Source organism: Callospermophilus lateralis, chromosome 2 (genome assembly GCF_048772815.1).
Source record: "Callospermophilus lateralis isolate mCalLat2 chromosome 2, mCalLat2.hap1, whole genome shotgun sequence".
Lineage (NCBI taxonomy): Eukaryota > Metazoa > Chordata > Mammalia > Rodentia > Sciuridae > Callospermophilus > Callospermophilus lateralis.
The window spans coordinates 51,535,935-51,553,131 of record NC_135306.1 but is presented as its reverse complement, the minus strand read 5'-3'; the positions used below and the strand labels follow the sequence as shown (position 1 = coordinate 51,553,131).

Sequence of the window (17,197 nt, the reverse complement as noted above, 5' to 3'; positions counted from 1 at the left end):
TTGTATAGGTTGCCAGCTAAGAATCGATCTCAGATCCAATTCCATCAGAGAAGCTTTAGTATTTTTAGAAGAAACATTCACCCTAGCACAACATATGGTGGTGTGTAATACCAGCTGTTTGTAAAAATCCATGTTTTAATTATTTCTAGAAAATTAAGTTGCCCTTTTTCCCCTGATGCTTTCTGTCCATCAAACTGTATGAAGCTGCTTCAAAGTTCCTAATGTGGCCTTTGTTGAGGACTCGGAGATGAATTGGGACATTGACCTTTAGATGTGGTGATTGCATGGAGACCTAGGTTGTAGCTCCAGTTCTGCCTTTTATGACAGGTGTGATCTAGGCCTACTCATAAGGCTTTTCTGGGCCTCATGTTGTGCGGTTAATAAGCCAAGGGGTCGTATGATATCTATAATCCCATTGTTTTAATTGCAGTGAAGTGTTGTTATAGAAATGAAATACATGTTTGAAATCTTTTTCCTCAAGTTGTGCTGTCATCTCTGTTAGAGCCATGCCACTTAGTGGTTCTGAAGGATAGTTTGGGTACAGTGATACTTACAGATCCAAAATACTGGTTTTTGGCAGTCTAACACTATATCCTGCCCTGTTTAGTAGGTCCTATTATTTTATATCCAAAGAGCCTTTTTGGCTCACTTTAAGCCTATTTCTTTCCTGTCTGTCTGTGTTTCACTTTCACCGATGGTCTTCTGAAAGATCTACCTTCTGTATTTGCTTGAGGTGTCTTAGTCCCCTGAAGTCCTATAATTTTGTTCTGACTACTGATTTAGACTTTTAGGTGCTTCCTTGAATATTTCTTTCTGTATAGGTTCTCCCTTTGTTAGTCTGCTGTTTAAGATGTGGTTCCAGGCAACCTGCTGTGGAGTCACCTAGATGTGCTGAAGAGAAGAGTGGATTTCAAGTTCATGTCCTGTTCTACTGGAGCCAAGTCTCTTGGGGAAAGACATAAAAATCCTCATTTTTGACAGCCTTCCCAAATGACTTTAAAATTTAAACTGGCCTCAGCATCCTTGTCTTTGGGAACTGGGACTATGTCTTTGATCATGTTTGCTGGATCTAACACATAATAGAAGTTAAGTGTATTTTTTTTTTTTTTTGTAAATGAATTAGTGCATTACTGGGTGGATTTGTGGTAATTAATTGGAAAGCTGTAAAATATATTTACCAGCCTTTTTTAAAATGAAGCCTCTGAAATATTTAATGAATGAATACTGCTGATAACAAGATGGTGGAAATCTTTCATTCACAAATTTCTAATATTACCTTTCTCTTCATAATACTTTTCCAAAACAGTATGTCCGTGTAAGACTATCATTATTATTGTTCTTGCTGCTGCTGCTGTTCTTTATTTTGTGGTCTGGGGCTTCATCCCAGGACCTTGTGCATACTTGGCAAGCAATCTCCCAGCCCTGTGTTAGACTGTTGATGAGTATGTATTGGACACTTCAGAAAGTAGCACAGGTTGTAAGACCTTGAGTTCACACACATTTGTCCTTGTGAGAAGCTCTCATGAGAGCACCTCACAGGGTTTCAGTGTCAGAAGGACCACCAAGTGAACTGGAAGGGAAGGGCAGACTGGTGGGTAAAAAGAAAAAGATACATGCTTTGACTCCTTGCCTTTTCTTGTTAAGACCTTTGTTATAGTTACATTATTGTAGTGGGGCTGGAAACTAGTAAAGGTCAAAGATGCACTGATTAAAGACATTAATGCTGATTAACATTCTCTGGAGCTGAAATATTCTTTAGTTTATTGTATTTGGTACCAAGACCTTCCTAATTCCATTTGCAGATTGGGAGTGTGAAGTCCCATCTATGCCTGCTGCTTTGTGGGCATGTGCGGCTGGACAAGTGATGATTTTTTGGTCACGGCTTTTTCTTATGTAGACTATAAAGGTTTAGGACACTTTTAGAAACACTTGGGTACTTAGCATATAGATCCAATCAGAATGATGAGAAGGAAAGATAAGTACCAGCTGATTTAATACATGATCCTTGATTGCATTAGAAAGTGTCCAGAGCCTGCCTGTGTATGTTTATCGTTTGAGACTCCAGTTTTGATTTATGGCATAGAGGTGGTGTTTCTGGGGAGGGACTGAGAGGAAGAATTGAACTAATCTTTGTCCTTCACCTTTATTCTTCTGGTAACAAAACAAGCCCAAGAATGTGAAACATGCAAACTTAATAGGTAATGATGTACACACAGCAGATTATTCACTGTTCTCACATTTATTTTTAAGTAATTCATTTTTTGGCACAGCACAGAAATCCACACTGGCAGTTATCATGGAACTGGTGGAACTACAGGTAGCCCAACTTTCAGATACAAATAATGTTTCTAAAATTCAAGTTCCAGCTATGCCCAGCATCATTCTATAGCAAGTCAAACAGCCGAATCTGTCTTCAATAAATATTAAAAGGGGGAAGGAATAGAGACAGGAAAATAAATTTTAAAAAATTAGTTTTTAAAAGATAAGAGAAAAATGAAGGGATTTTAGTAATTCATTCTTCGGAGAGTAGGTAGTATCTAGCTCTTTCCCCGTTAGAATTCATGATAAACCTCTTCACACAATCACTATTGTTGGTATTCCTAATATATATTGTTTTTCTAATCTTCTGGAGATCAATTTTCTGAACTCTGAAATCAGATTTTTATACAGAAATGTGACCATGGTGGGCTTTTCCAGCTCTAATAGATTGGGTAAAAGGCTTTATTTTCCGAGTGGCTCATCACTTTAGTTAAGGTCAAACTTTACTTTTAATATCTTGGCTTTCTTTATATCTGTAATAGGTTCCTGATTTCTTTTTTTTTTTCTAATTTATTTTCCTATCTCTATTCCTCCCCTCTTTTAAATATTTATTGACAACAGGTTCTGCTGTTTGACTTGCTGTAGAATGGTGATGGGCATCAGCTGGAACTTGGATTTTAGAAATATTATTTGTATCTGAAGGTTGGGCTATCTGTAGTTCCACCAATTCCATGACAATTGCCTGTGTGAATTTCTGTGCTGAGTCGCCCCGTCCCCTGCACTCAGTTGAGAGATTGTGCTCAGGTTTCAGTGCTGTGACTGCCTGCAGGGACAGAAGTGCCTATTCACAGGAATGGTGAGAACCAGGAGTCTGGACCCTCAGCTACAATTCTTTCTGGTTTTGTGCTGGATGGCTCCTGTGACCTAGAGTAGGTCACTGTCCCCTTCTTTAAACTCCTCAGTGTGACAGTGAGAGAGCTATAACAGGTGAGCATTGAAACAGATCCTTCAGTGCTCAGTGTGGGGGCTTCAAGTCATTGAAGTATCTTCTACATTGTGAAAGAAATCATGCTAGCTATAGTTTGAGTGTAACATGAAGTTTTATTCTAATTCAATAAAAACATCTCATTCAGTTGTGGCGTAGAATAGATCCACATTGAACACATAAGGAAATATGGCAATTTGGGGAAAACATTAGAATAAAACATTTCTATATATTTTTTAAGCTTAGGAAGTTGTATTTTTAATTAGTTTTATTTGTAAGTAATATACATCTTACTATCAGTGGCCTGCTTACTGAAGTTTTCTTTATTGATTGGAGTTTATATTCAGTTAGACTACAGGAATAGATTATATGCCTTTTGTTTTTTATCCAAAAGAATGTGTTTAATTAGGACATTCCAGTTTCTGATTGCTAGGGAACAGGATCTTCTCCCTTTCCCTGGGAAAGATGATGACATTCAATAATTCTGTGGGTGTGTCCAGTTCAGCAAGCTTTTATTTGATTATTGCATACCTTGCTGCTGAAAGAGGAGTGGGTTTTCAGAATGGGTTTCTTTCTTTCACAGCGTATAGTTAAAACAGCAGCCTAGTGTTTTGATACTCGCTCTTGTTCATATTTTCATGGTCATGTTAGCATAGGATAGATTTGGTAAAGCTTGGCCTTTGTAAATGTCCCTGCTGCTGTCTCTCTTGGTGTCCTTTTCTGGATTTTGTTATAATGTAAGCTCACCAAATAAGACTTCTGGTAGTTCTATAGATGGGAAATGTGAAGGCTTAATTTTTAGTCACTAGCTTCTGTCCTAAAGAAAGCAAATCCCAGCACACTGGATAGTCACATAAGCTGGGTTGGATAACAGGGTTACAAGTCAGCACTTTAAATGGGTTAAGTGACTAGGGTTAAATGTTTGGAGTACAAACACTGGGTGTAGTGTGAAGTTCCAAGGGACCCTAAAACATTTTTCATTCTCTCTACTTTTCATTATCCTTAACATCATCTATGCTTTTTTCACAGTCTACAGCTGTGGGAAACTCGCTTTGAAAAGTGGAGAGTTGGCTTATTGATGGCTTGAGGCTGTTTCTGGCTTACATGCTTATGTTTATATTTTTGAAATCGACCTGAAAAATATCAATATTTTGTTATAGTTTTGAAATTAATCTGATAATTCTTTTGTGGGCATGTTGAAATCTTAATTTTCTTGGCATAAGCATTTTCTTTTTAGGGCTGAGCTTCTTTTCAGGGTTGTTTCTAGGAAGCTTTCAGTACAGCTTGAAAGCTTTCTTAACCATTGTGACATTATTTGCTCTCTAAATTTAGGGGGAAAATTCAGTGAAAAGGTTAATGTGACACTAATAAGTGACTGTTTCCAGTGAAAGAAGCAGGAAAAATGACTTTGCACACTCTGTCAAGCCACAGAGTTTGAGCACCAGTTAAATGCTATGTACTTCTTTGGCTTTGGGAACTACAGGATCAAACAAATAGGTATGCTTCTGGCTTATGGAGCTTGCAGTAGGGGTCCTGATAGGGAAGGATCAGCATCTTTATGCTATGGTATGGTGACAGCTTCTGAGGGGGAGACAGAGTGTCCTGTGCACATATTTATATGAATGCATCTAATTGGAATAAATTGCAAAAAGAAAGGGGGTGGTCTCTAGAGGTCTGGGTTTGAATTGCTCCATCTGTAGGAATTCAATTTTATGCAGAGTAATGTGCTTAAAAAATGGGTCTAGCTGGATTCTCAACTGAGTTCTACAAGACCTTCAAAGAAGAATTAACACCAATACTCCTCAAATTATTCCATTAAATAGAAAAGGAGGGAACCTTTCCAAGCTTATTCTATCAGGCTAGTATCATCTGATACGAAAACCAAAGATACATCAATAAAGAAAAATTCAGATCAATATCCTTGATGAACATAGATGCAAAAATTCTCAATAAAATTCTGGCAAATGGAATTCAAAAACATATTTAAAAGATAGTACACCATAATTAAGTGGGTTCATCCCAGGGATGCAAGGTTGGTTCAACATATGGAAATCAATAAATGTAATGCATCACATCAATAGACTTAAAGATAAGAATGGTATAATCATCCCAATCGATGCAGAAAAAGCATTTGACAAAATATAGCACTCTTTCATGTTCCAAACACTAGTAAAACTAGGGATAACAGGAAAATACCTCAACATTGTAAAAGCTACCTGTGCTAAACCCAAGACTGCCAACACTCCAAATGGAGAAAAATTGAAAGCATTCCCTCTAAAAACTGGAACAAGACAGGCATGCCTTCTTTTGCCACTTCTATTTAACATAGTCCTTGAAAGTCTAGCCGGAGCAATTAGACACATGAAATAAATTAAAGGGATACGAATAGGAAAAGTAGAACTCTAACTCTCATTATTTGCCAATGATATGATTCTATACTTAAAGGATGCAAAAAATTCCACCAGAAATCTTCTAGAACTAATAATAGAATTAAGCAAAGTAGCAGGATATAAAATCAACACCTATAAATCAAATACATTTCTATTTAGTGATGAATCCTCTGAAAGAGAAATTTAGAAAACTACCTCTTCACAACAGTCCCCCCTCTGCAAAAAAAAAAAATAATAATAAAATAAAATACTTGAGAATCAACCTAACAAAAAAGGTAAAAGATCTCTACAGTGAAAGCTACAGAACAATAAAAAATTAAATTAAATAATACCTTAGAAGATGGAAAGATCTCCCTTGTTCTTGGATAGGCAGAAATAATATTGTGAAAATGGCCATAGTACCAAAAGTATTATACAGATTTAATGCAATTCCAAGTAAAATACAAATGACATTTCTCATAGAAATAGAAATAGTAATCATGAAATTCATTTGGAAAAATAATAGACCCAGAATAGCCAAAGCAATCCTTAGTAAGAAAGATTGAAGCAGGAGGCATCACAATACCATATTAAATTATACTACAGAGCTGTAGTAAAAAAAACAGCATGGTATTGGTATCAAAATAGACAGTAGACCAGTGGTACATAACAGAAGAATAATATAGTTATACAAAGGTGCCAAAAATATACATTCAAGAAAAGATAGCCATTTCAACAAATGATACTGGGAAAACTAGAAATCCATATGTAGCAAAATGAAGTCAAACACCTATTTCTCACTCTGCACAAAACTCAAAGCAGATCAAAGACTTAAGCATTAGAGACCCTGAGCCTAATAGAAGAAAAAAGTAGGCCCAAGTCTACATCACGTTGGCTTAGGCCCCTGACTTCCTCAACAAGACTCCTAAAGTGCAAGAAGTAAAATCAAGAGTCAATAAATGAAATGAATTCAAACTAAAAATCTTCTGAGCAAGGAAACAAACAATAATGTGAAGAGAGCTTACAGAATGGGAGAAAATCTTTACCACATGCACATCAGATAGAGCACTAATCTCCATGATATCTAAAGAACTCAAAAAACTTAACACCAAAATAATAATAATAATAACAACAACAACAACAACAACAACCCAATCAATAAATGGGCTAAGGAAATGAGCAGACACTTCACAGAAGATATATATATAATCAATCAACAAATATATGATAAAATTTTCAACATCTCTAGCAATTAGAGAAATGCAAATCAAAGTATTCTAAGATTTCATCTCACTCCAGATTGGCAATTATCAATAACATAAGCAGCAATAAATGTTAGTGAGGATGTGGAGGAAAAGGCACACTCATACATTACTGGTGGGGCTGCAGATTGGTGCAATCACTCTGGAAAGCAGTTTTCCTTAGAAAACTTGATGTGGAACCATGATTTGACCCAGCTATCTCCCTCCTCAGTCTATACCCCAAAGACTTAAAAATAGCATACTATAGGAGCACAGCCACATCAATGTTTATAACAGCATAATTCACAATAGCTAAACTGTGGAACCAAATAGATGCCCTTCTGTAGATGAATGGACAAAGAAACTTGGTATATATGCACAATGAAATATTACTCAGCCTTAAAGAAGAATGAAATTATGGCATTTGCAGGTAAATGGATGGAGTTGAAGAATATCATGCTAACTGAAGTAAGCCAATCCCCAAAACCAAAGGCCAAATATTTTCTCTGATAAGTGGATGCTGATCCATAATGGGGGTGAGCAAGAGAAGAATGGAGGAGCTTTTGATTGGGCAGAGGGGAGTGAGAAGAGGGCGGGGTATGGGGGTGGGAAAAATGGTGGAATGGGATGGATATTATTACCTTATGTATGTGTATGATTGCACAAATGGTGTGATTCTGCATTGTGTACAATCAGAGAAATGAAGAGTTGTGCTTCATTTGTGTACAATGAGTTGAAACGCTCTTTGTTTTCATGTATAACTAATTAGAACAAATTTTTAAAAAATGGGCTTAGCCACCTGTGTTCTGGGGCTGGGAGTGCACATTTCCTGCCTCTCAGAGCATCGACAGGCTGAGAGAGCAGGTGCGTGCTGAGAAGGATACAGGGTACTCTGAGTATATGTGGTAGAAGAGTCTGGTAAATGTGTGTTAGCTCCTTGAGATGTCTCTTGGAAATTAGCTGTGCTGCCCCTGGGTGCTTAGGAATAAGGGAGAAAAATGAGTGGACTGCTGAAGACTCTCCAAGGGATTCGTGGTTGCTCTGGTGTCAAGGGATATTATTGAAAAGTTTGGGAGAATGAAAGCCACACAATGGCAGTTGCTATTTTCTCTAGCTGTCATTTATCAGCCAGATAATGACATTAAGTAACCAGGGTGTCAATTAATTAGACTACATGTAGGCATGTGACTTACCAAGGCAGGCATAGCAACACTGAAGCTTTGCTTCTTTGGCACAGGTTTGGTTATCTTGCCTCTTACTTCCTTTGTGAGTTCTTATGAAGTTATCAGTTTGCTATGGTGTGGGGTTCCTATGTGTATACATACATGTGCAAATGCCCATGTATGGCATATTAATGATGGTCTTTAAAAAATTATAGTTCCTTAGAAGTATCTAGCAAGACAGCCATGGAAGGAAAAACCTTAGCTCATTTTTATCACAATACTTCTAGATGCCCACACAGCACTTGCCACTGTTGTCAGCATGGAAGTGTTCAATAAAGGATGGGTAGTCTGTCATGAGCAACATGTCTGATCTATGTGAAATCCACAGCATTTTATCCCACACCCAATCTCCTATCCTTACAAACACCATTATATTGCCTTTTCAGCTGACTATTCATTGTGTGAGGAAACCTTATTATACAGCATTCAGGACACACAGCCTGACATATCCTGACTCATTATTCCTTTCTCAATGCTAATCATAACTGCAAAATGACCTTTTTCAATACTGGAATCATGCCACAGTTTAGATATTTTGATAATATTAAAGAAAAGTAGACATCAGGGTTTTTTGGTAAGTCCATGAAGATTATTTTCTAGTTGTTGAAGTTTTACTAGCCATAGAGTTAATGATCTTTGTCATACATCAAGGCAAATATTTAACCTATACTGGGCAAGAATTTAAAGTAGACAGTTAATTCAAATAGTTTCTTTTATGTCCACTGAATTGGTTCTAGTTACCTTATCCTTAACACAGTCTTTAAAACCAAAATCAAAACCAAAGTTAAGGCCAGTTGTCTCCTTTTCTTTTTTCTAACAATTGCCTGCATTATTTTTTCTGGATGGTTTTCTTAGTGTTTTTAATTTTGTTTTAATCCTTCTTGTTGTTGGACACTAGAACAGAATGGAGGTGTTCAGTTCCTTTATGCTTATGAATGTGTTGATATTGGTAAATATTTCCCCTGTTTCTCTTGTAGTATAATACCTGTCCTAACCTGCTAATTACCTGGAAGTTTCAGACCAGAATAAAAAAATATGAACTAAATACATGGAGAATTTGTTGCTAAAATGGTCTCTTTTGTAGTAGGCTTGTTTCCTGAGAACCAAAATTGTTGGGTGGAATATGGAGCAAACTATAGACTTTTGGTTTGATAGCTTTTGGACATGAGAGTTAACATTTATTTAATATTATGCTATATTTTTTGCCCAACAGTTAAGACCTTATCAGCCACTTATTTATTAATGACAATTACTACTTGAGTCAGTGTAGCTGGTTGATGGAGATTGGTTGGGATATGGCTGTGAGAGTCAGGCCCAGGCAGACAGTTCTCTGGTCCCTCGCCTTGCGTAACAATTGCTTTGAGACTCTGGGACCTCCCATAAAGCCTCTGCTCATAGCTGCCTTATAGCACCTGTGCTGTATATTATCTATGGATGTGTCTGTTTCTAACTCAGTTGGGAAGTCAGCAAGTACCAGAACATCTTTAAATGGGTAAATTGATAACAAAGACAAATTCCACATTGGCCTTTGTCCACAGGATTAAAAAAAAAAAAAAACTGGAAAAAGCATTCCTTTTGGACATACAAGTTTGGATTGAGTCTGGTCTCATTTTTTTACCACTTATGTGCCTTCAGGCAAGTGTCCTGTCCTTTCTGAGCTGTATCTTCGTCAGTTAGGATAATAAAATCAGAAGCTATTGCTGTGTGTTCAAAACAACCCGAGTCATTATTTCTAATAAACTAGATCGACTGTAAAATTTTTACTCCTCCATCAAGCTTACCTTTTGATCCTAAAACATTGATTTCATAGGCCTGATTGTTTTTCAAGATGTCCGACAAGGCCCTTAGAATTTTCTCATTTATTAGCACATTTTTCAGCTCAGTATCAAAAAACTCCTTATGCTATTGGATGTTCATTTTCAAATTCTTCCATTATGCAAACATTTATCATCATTGTATTTTTTTTTCCTGCATTCTGGTCCTGGACTGGGAGCTACAGATATGTAAATCAGCAGAACACATGAGGTCCTTCTTCAAATGAAGCCTCTTAGTTATAGTAGAGACACAGAAGTTAGCAAATAAATGAAAATGAAGTCAGTTGTGAAGAATGTCTTGCAGAAAGCCAGATGATGAGATGGAGAATAGTTGGAGGTGATGGAAAACTGTTTTTGACAGGATGGTGAGAGAATGTCCCTTGGCAAAGTGATATGTAAGCTGAGATGTAAAGATTAGATAGAAACACCACACCCATCTTCTCTGTGGGCTTGGGAGATGTGCAGGATAAGGCCCTGTGCTGTGTGGGCTCAGCCTGAACCACCAGCCTCCATGTGGCCACAGCACCTGCCTTTAAGCCAAGATCAACATGGAGGTGGGCCTTCCTTCAGCCAACTTGCCACTCTCTCCAGGTGGAGCTGTTGTGCTAGATGCCCCTCCCCAACACCCTGTAGGCTCCCACATCCAGACTCGGAGGTCTGACTTCTCTCCATTTCCCTGGTTCTTTTTTCTTTTTTGAAAATATTTTTAGTTGTAGATGGATACAATACATTTATTTAATTAATTTATTTTTTATGTGATGTTGAGGATTAAACCCAGTGCTTCACACGTGCTGGGCAAGTGCTCCACTACTGAGCCACAACCCCAGCCCTCCCTGGTTCTTAATGGACATCAAAATCCCTGGGGTTTTGTCAGAACCGTGTTGTTGGACCCACTTCCAGGGTTTCTGATTCAAGTAAGCTTGAGAAGTTTCATTTCTAGCAAGTTCCCAGTTGATGCTGAAGCTGCTGGTCTAATAACCGTGCTTTGACAGCCACCAGTGGCTTTGCCCTTAGACAAATAGGTTTATGTCTATCATCTATTTTATCTCCCGATGAAATAAATACGGGAGAGCAGAAAATTACAGAGTTTACTGTATGGCATGTGTAACCTAAATGCTGTACATGTGTTATGTCATTAATATTTAGAGTATCCTTTGAGGTAAATATTAATATTTTTCTCTGTGTTACCAGTTAGGAGATGGAGAGATAGATTAAGTGACTTCAAGATCACATAGCTAGGAAATAGTGAAGCTGAGCTTTGAACAGGGACAGTCTAGTTGCAGAGTCCATCTCCTTAAACACTAGGCTAAGCAAAAGTAGCAGTACTTTTTAAAATGAAGATTATATGTGATAAGCAATGGACTGGCACATGTATTTTTTTAAGGTCTCCTTTTCTTAGACTTATTCCACATAAAAAAGTGGAGGCTAATCTATCTCAGTTATTAAACCTCATGGTACTTTAAAACACTGATTAGAAAGTGAGTTTTGGCCAATAGGCCTCTGCCGCAGTCTGGCTGGGCACAATTCAGGAGCCACTTGTCAAAAGAAACTAACTTTATTTTTAGAACCACACAAGATAAACAAAACAGCTCCTCAGGAAAAAACCCTCAGAGCCCAACTGCCACCACCGGCTTCCCACAAGCCACACACCCCCACAACCTCCTACTCCCACAATCCTCCTGCTCTTGAGGCCGATTGGCTGGGTCGCATGGGCGGAGCCAAAAAAGTCCCCCAATGAGCAGCTCCGTGGTCTGAAAGGGCAGGGAAACAGCCCAATGAGCATCACCGCAGAGGAGCCAATCAGCTAGATGTTGCTAGATGTTGCTGGGGCTGCTGTGAGCCAATCATCAGCTGGTAGTCTGAAAGGGCAGGGAAACAGCTCAATGAGCATCTCCACAGAGGAGCCAATCAGCTAGGTGTTGCTGGGGCCGCTGTGAGCCAATCATCAGCTGGCAGTCTGAAAGTTTGCTGGAACCCCTTCGGCTGTGGCTCTCAACAGGCCTCCATCAAGTATAGTTAATTTGATAGTTGCTTTATGATAGTAGGTTGAATGGCCAGTAATCTTAGTGAGTTGGGAGGCTGAGGCAGGAGGATTTCAAGTTTAAGGCCAGCTTCAACAACTTAATAACAACAATAACAACAACAAAAATACAAAAAGGGCTGGAGATATAAGTTCAGGGGTAGAGTGCCTGTGGGTACAATCTCCAGTACCGGGAAGCAGGGCGAAGTATGTTGATTGAATATCTGAATTCTGAATTGTAAGAATTGAAGTGAAAGCCTTGTCATTTTCTCTTGTGACATCTAATATTTAATTAAGCAGCGATGTCTTCAAAAATATGCAAAAATCTTGACCTGTTTAAAAAAATGCTAAAATGGGCTTCATAAAAATTTAAAACTTTTCTTCTTTGAAAGATACACCTGAAGAAAAAAGGCAGGTCATACATACAACATGAAAAATATTTATAAAATTAATCTGATATAAAGTTTGCATTCAGAATATATAGAGGACTCTTAAAACACATTTAGTAAGACAGCCCAATTAAAATAGGACAAAAGATTTGAAGGGATACTTCATAACAGAACATATATAAGTGACCAATAAGCACATGAAGAGATGTTAACCATTACTAGATGTCAGGAAAATGCATATTCAAGCCACAGTGAAATACTACTACATTTCCATTTGATGGTGAAAATTAAAAAGATGAACAGTATTAAGTGTTGGTGACAATGGCGAGCAGCTGGAGCCCTTGGATGATGATTGTCGGAATGCAGATTGGAAAACAGTATGGTACTATTTATAAGATGAACATAAATTTTCCATGTAAACTTAGCAATCCAACTCCGTGGTGTTTGTTGAAGAGAGATAACCTGTCCATACAGACTTTTATGTAAAGTGCATATCAGTGTTATTCATAATAGTTCCAGCTGGACACAACCTGATCATGGTATATCCATGTTATGAATATTGTTTAATACTAAAAAGAACAAAACACTAACATGTGAAAATATCTGTTGAATTTTAAGAAAACTTAAAAAAGTCATGCTGCAGGAAAGAGGTCAAACTCCAAAGACCAAATGCTGTCTGAATCATTTCAATGAAATTCTGTAATTTTTAAAACTAGTGGTAGGAAGATGATCGGGGATTTCCTAGACTGGGAGTTTGGCTGACAGTATAACTACAGAGGAAGGAGTACCAGGAAACTTTCCACTGATGGTGTTGTTATATCTCAAACGTAGTGGTGGTGGTAACAAGATTGTATCAATTACAAAACTTAAACTTTACAGTTAAAATAAATGACTCAAAACTTATTATCTTAATTGCACTTAGGTTGTGAAAATATAAATTATACCCTAATAAAGTAAAAACTTCTAAAAATATATAGCCTCTTTGTGGTTATCTCATTTGCTTCTACTAATGAAGCATTCTGTGGTGTTTCTCAATTAAATATGACAAAGGATTACTTTTCTGAGCATTTTTATACTCTTATTTATTTACTAGTCATTATGTGGCTAGAAAGTTTGAAAAGAGGTTACATTTTTCTTCTCTGTTTTATAATAAATTCTATTTACCCAGTCTGTATACTCTTTTTCCTTTTCCAAGAGAATTATTTCTGCCTGTCACCAAAAGACTGGTCAGATTTATAGAGTACATTTCCTGAAAGCTTTATAATGTTAAAGAAAATCAACATTTGTTTTTATTTTAAAGGATCTCTCTCATGTGCTGATCCTTAGACCAGCCTGTGAAATAGGACTGTGGTGCCCGTCTTGCATGGCTGTTGAGAAGACGAATTGAAATGATCTGTGTCAGACAGGACACAACCGTGCTATGTCCAGTGTGGTGCTCTGTTGGATAGTGGCTTTGCTGGGCTTCTCCTATGGTTTTCTCAGCCCCCCAAGGACAAGGAGTGTTTTGAAATGTTTACTTGAAAAGTTTTATTTACTGTGGCTATTTTATTTTTTCTTTTATATACTATTGCTGTGTCTTTAAAAATGAAAGTTCTGTTATGCAAACATGCAGATAATTTTTAACACATCATTGAGGACTCATAGAATATTGTTTTCCTTTCAGTATTTTGCCTCTTATAATTGATAGAAATCGTTTCTAAAAACATTAAAATACTAAGGAAGAATGTAAATAAAGAAAAGCTTCCTTTTAGAGGTTTATCTAAATATGCACAAATTCTAAGTAAAAGCCTACAATTAAATTTAGATATGTAATTATAGAATCTTATAAAAATTACGAATTGAAAAATATTTTTGGTTTTTACCTGGAGGAGATTGTTTAAAAAATGTTATTAAGCTTCTATAAAGGAGTCCTTTTTTTAAAGTGGCTGCTGATTGTTTTATCAGTTTTCCAATATTAATAACTCTGTGCTAGATTTGAATGAGTATTACATTTTAACTTTCTAATTCCCACTGGTGTGTCCAAGAAAATAGCTTTTCCAGTCCCTCTGAACATAAATTCAATCATCATTTCCACAGTGCTTCTGCAGTATGTTTGCTTATGGTAGCAGGTAAGGGAAAAGATGCATCAATCAGGTCAAACCAAATGTGCTTTGAATTCAGATTCTTGTTTTCTAATGATCTGAAGTTACAAACTGCATCTCTAAGTTGACTTGTAAAAGAAAGTTAGTTTTTTAAAATAGAGAATATTCTTTAATTAGCAATATATTTTTGTTTCTCCTGTGTGCAGAACACTCTGCTAGATGCTGTGAAGTAAGATTAACAGTTGGTACTTAGCAAGTTCTCATTAAATATCAGATGCTATGCTTAATGCTACATGTGGTTGATTTTATTTAAGGCTACCATAGCTCTATGAGAGAGGCCTTGTTTGTTGCACATACCCATATGCACACATTTTAACATTTGAGCAAACTGCTGATTTAGGAAGATGAAAGTGGTAGAGCTGGGATTCACATTCAGACCATACAGGTGTTGTTCTTACCTCTCACAATTAACACTCCTCATCTGTATAGAATAAGCATAACAAAATGGTTGGTGGAAAAGGTTAAATTAAGTGATGTTATAAAGTCTTTGGCACCACGTAGAAGCACTTAATGATAGTAATTAGTGTGGCTATCCTTGGGGAGGGATTGCAAAGATGAAATATTGCATATAAAGCATTTAGCACAGAGTAGAGAATTCAGTGTGTGGCATTTTAGCACTCAAAGAGGCATCTTTTAAAATTAGACCTTGAAAATTGACTTCTTACATAGATCAGTACTTGGAAAAAAGAGCATGATCAAGGTGAGGAGAAGGCAAGCTCAGTGGTATTGACATGGGGTTAAGGACTAAGTAGTTGGCTTAGCTACATTAAGATGCACAGGAAGTTGGAAACTGGGTTTGAAAGGAATTTGGGGCACATCTTTACTTATCTGGAGTGCCAGGCAAAGGAGTTTGGTTTTGTTCTTATGGAAAGTAAGTATGCTGATCTTTAACTCACTCAGTGATACAGTGTTAGCTTTTTAGCATAGGTAGATTAATTCTTTAGATACTTGAGAGAGAGAGTGTTCCCTTGGAATATTTTATTGTTGCCATTATTATTTAGTAAATTCATGTCCCAAAATGTACTGAGATATAGTGCCTCAGAAAGTTGTTTAGAAAAATAAGTCATAGTCTTCTTTCAGATAGCTTCTCAGGATTTAAAATTTTTGTGTTGAAAGATTTCAGATATTATCTTAAGTCTGTCTTTTGGTAAAGGTGGAATGTTCAGAGGAGTTTCCTGTGATGCATGATGAAAGCAACTTCTGGAAAGGGCTGGCAGTGTAGTTTGCATCCTACACCCAGAAGCAAAGTGCTATAGAATTTTCATCACATCAGTCCAGTTTTTCCAAAATCACTGCAGTGAGATCTAGATGCAAAGAGCACATCTCTGTCAAGGGTTTTGATTTACTGAGTATAATCATGCTTCCTGATATTGTATGTGAGCATATGTGTAAGAATAAATATGGGGCTGTAGCTCAGTGGTGGAGCACCTGCCTAGCATGTGTGAGGTACTGGGTTTGATCCTTAGCACTGCATTAAAAAAATAAAGGTACTGTGTCCATCTGCAACTTAAAAAAAAGAAATATGTCAATATAAACTTTTATTCCATTTTTGCTTAACTCAAGCATTCATGAGGTTCTATAGTATACATTTTTTTCAAAGACACCATTACAAACTATGTTTTGGATTAAACTCACTTTCCTTCATAAATATTGCATCCTGATTCAATCAAAATGTTTTTATTTTCAGTACAATTTAAATGAAAAAGTAATAATTGTATGTAAGTTACCAAATGTATGATATTTGAAAGGGCAGTGGGAAATGCCACGAAACTCACTTTTTCTACTTCAATTGAAAAATAAATTAGTCTTCCAAATGGTATTTAACTAAGTTGGCTTGACTGGACATCACTCAAACGATGCAATGCAGGCAGTCTTTCTTCCCTGCCTCCCTCCCTCCCTCCCTTCCTTTCTTCCTTTTTTCCTTTCCTCCCTAGGGTGTTTTGTTACTAGCTATATTCCAGCCCTTTTAAAAATCTGGGACACTTCATGAATTTGAGTGTCTCCTTGCACAGTGGCCATGCTCATCTTTATGTCATTCTGATTTTAGTATAAGTGCTGTCAAAGTAAGCACTAAATTTTTCTTTTAATAAAAACATATATAAGTCATCATTTTGAGGATGGGGAAAATAGTGGTATGAGTGTTAATATTCTTTTTCTCAGAGAAGTCATAATACATTTTCTTGCTATGCCTGGATATTAGATAAACATTTCAAACCAATTTGTTATACATCTGTTGCAAGAGAAATGAAGAAGAGAAATCATAATTAATAGTTTTGACAGGTTTGTACCAAAATGGTATTTAATATATCCTGATGTTCTATATAGAAAAACGTAGAATAGTGCTCATGATTTAATATAAAATAAAAATCTTCATAACCACCAGTTTTTATTTAATATTCCATATATCTCTAATATACTGACAAGGACATTTTCCCTGGAGAGAGTAAAGTTGATATCATACCAACTCTGATAAAAAGCTAAACTAAAAACAACAGTTTGACGATGTTATTTTCATTTATATTCTCAACTTATAGAATATTTCAGATGTTATATATTAATACATAATAAGTACAGTGTGATCAGTTCCAGGATTTTACTTAAACTGGGCATAAATGACATCTTGTGACAATTTGAAATGTACAGTGGAATATGTCCCACATTTTCCTCAGACCTTAATAATCATGTTGCTCTTACAGATTGGTTGAAGAGTATTGGAGGTGAGATTCATTTGATGTTTTCATGGCCAATGAACTGAA

The 17,197-nt window shown here is 36.7% G+C and overlaps 1 protein-coding gene and 1 non-coding gene across 2 annotated transcripts in view; one reads left to right on the top strand and one right to left on the bottom strand.

The window, feature by feature from the left end:
• The window catches only part of Sh3gl2 (SH3 domain containing GRB2 like 2, endophilin A1), a 217,873-nt gene that overhangs the window by 54,894 nt on the left and 145,782 nt on the right, over positions 1-17,197 (top strand). The window lies entirely within an intron of this gene.
• LOC143393205 (U6 spliceosomal RNA) lies at positions 16,410-16,512 on the bottom strand. The gene has a single exon (XR_013090512.1). It is a non-coding gene; the product is annotated as a U6 spliceosomal RNA (small nuclear RNA).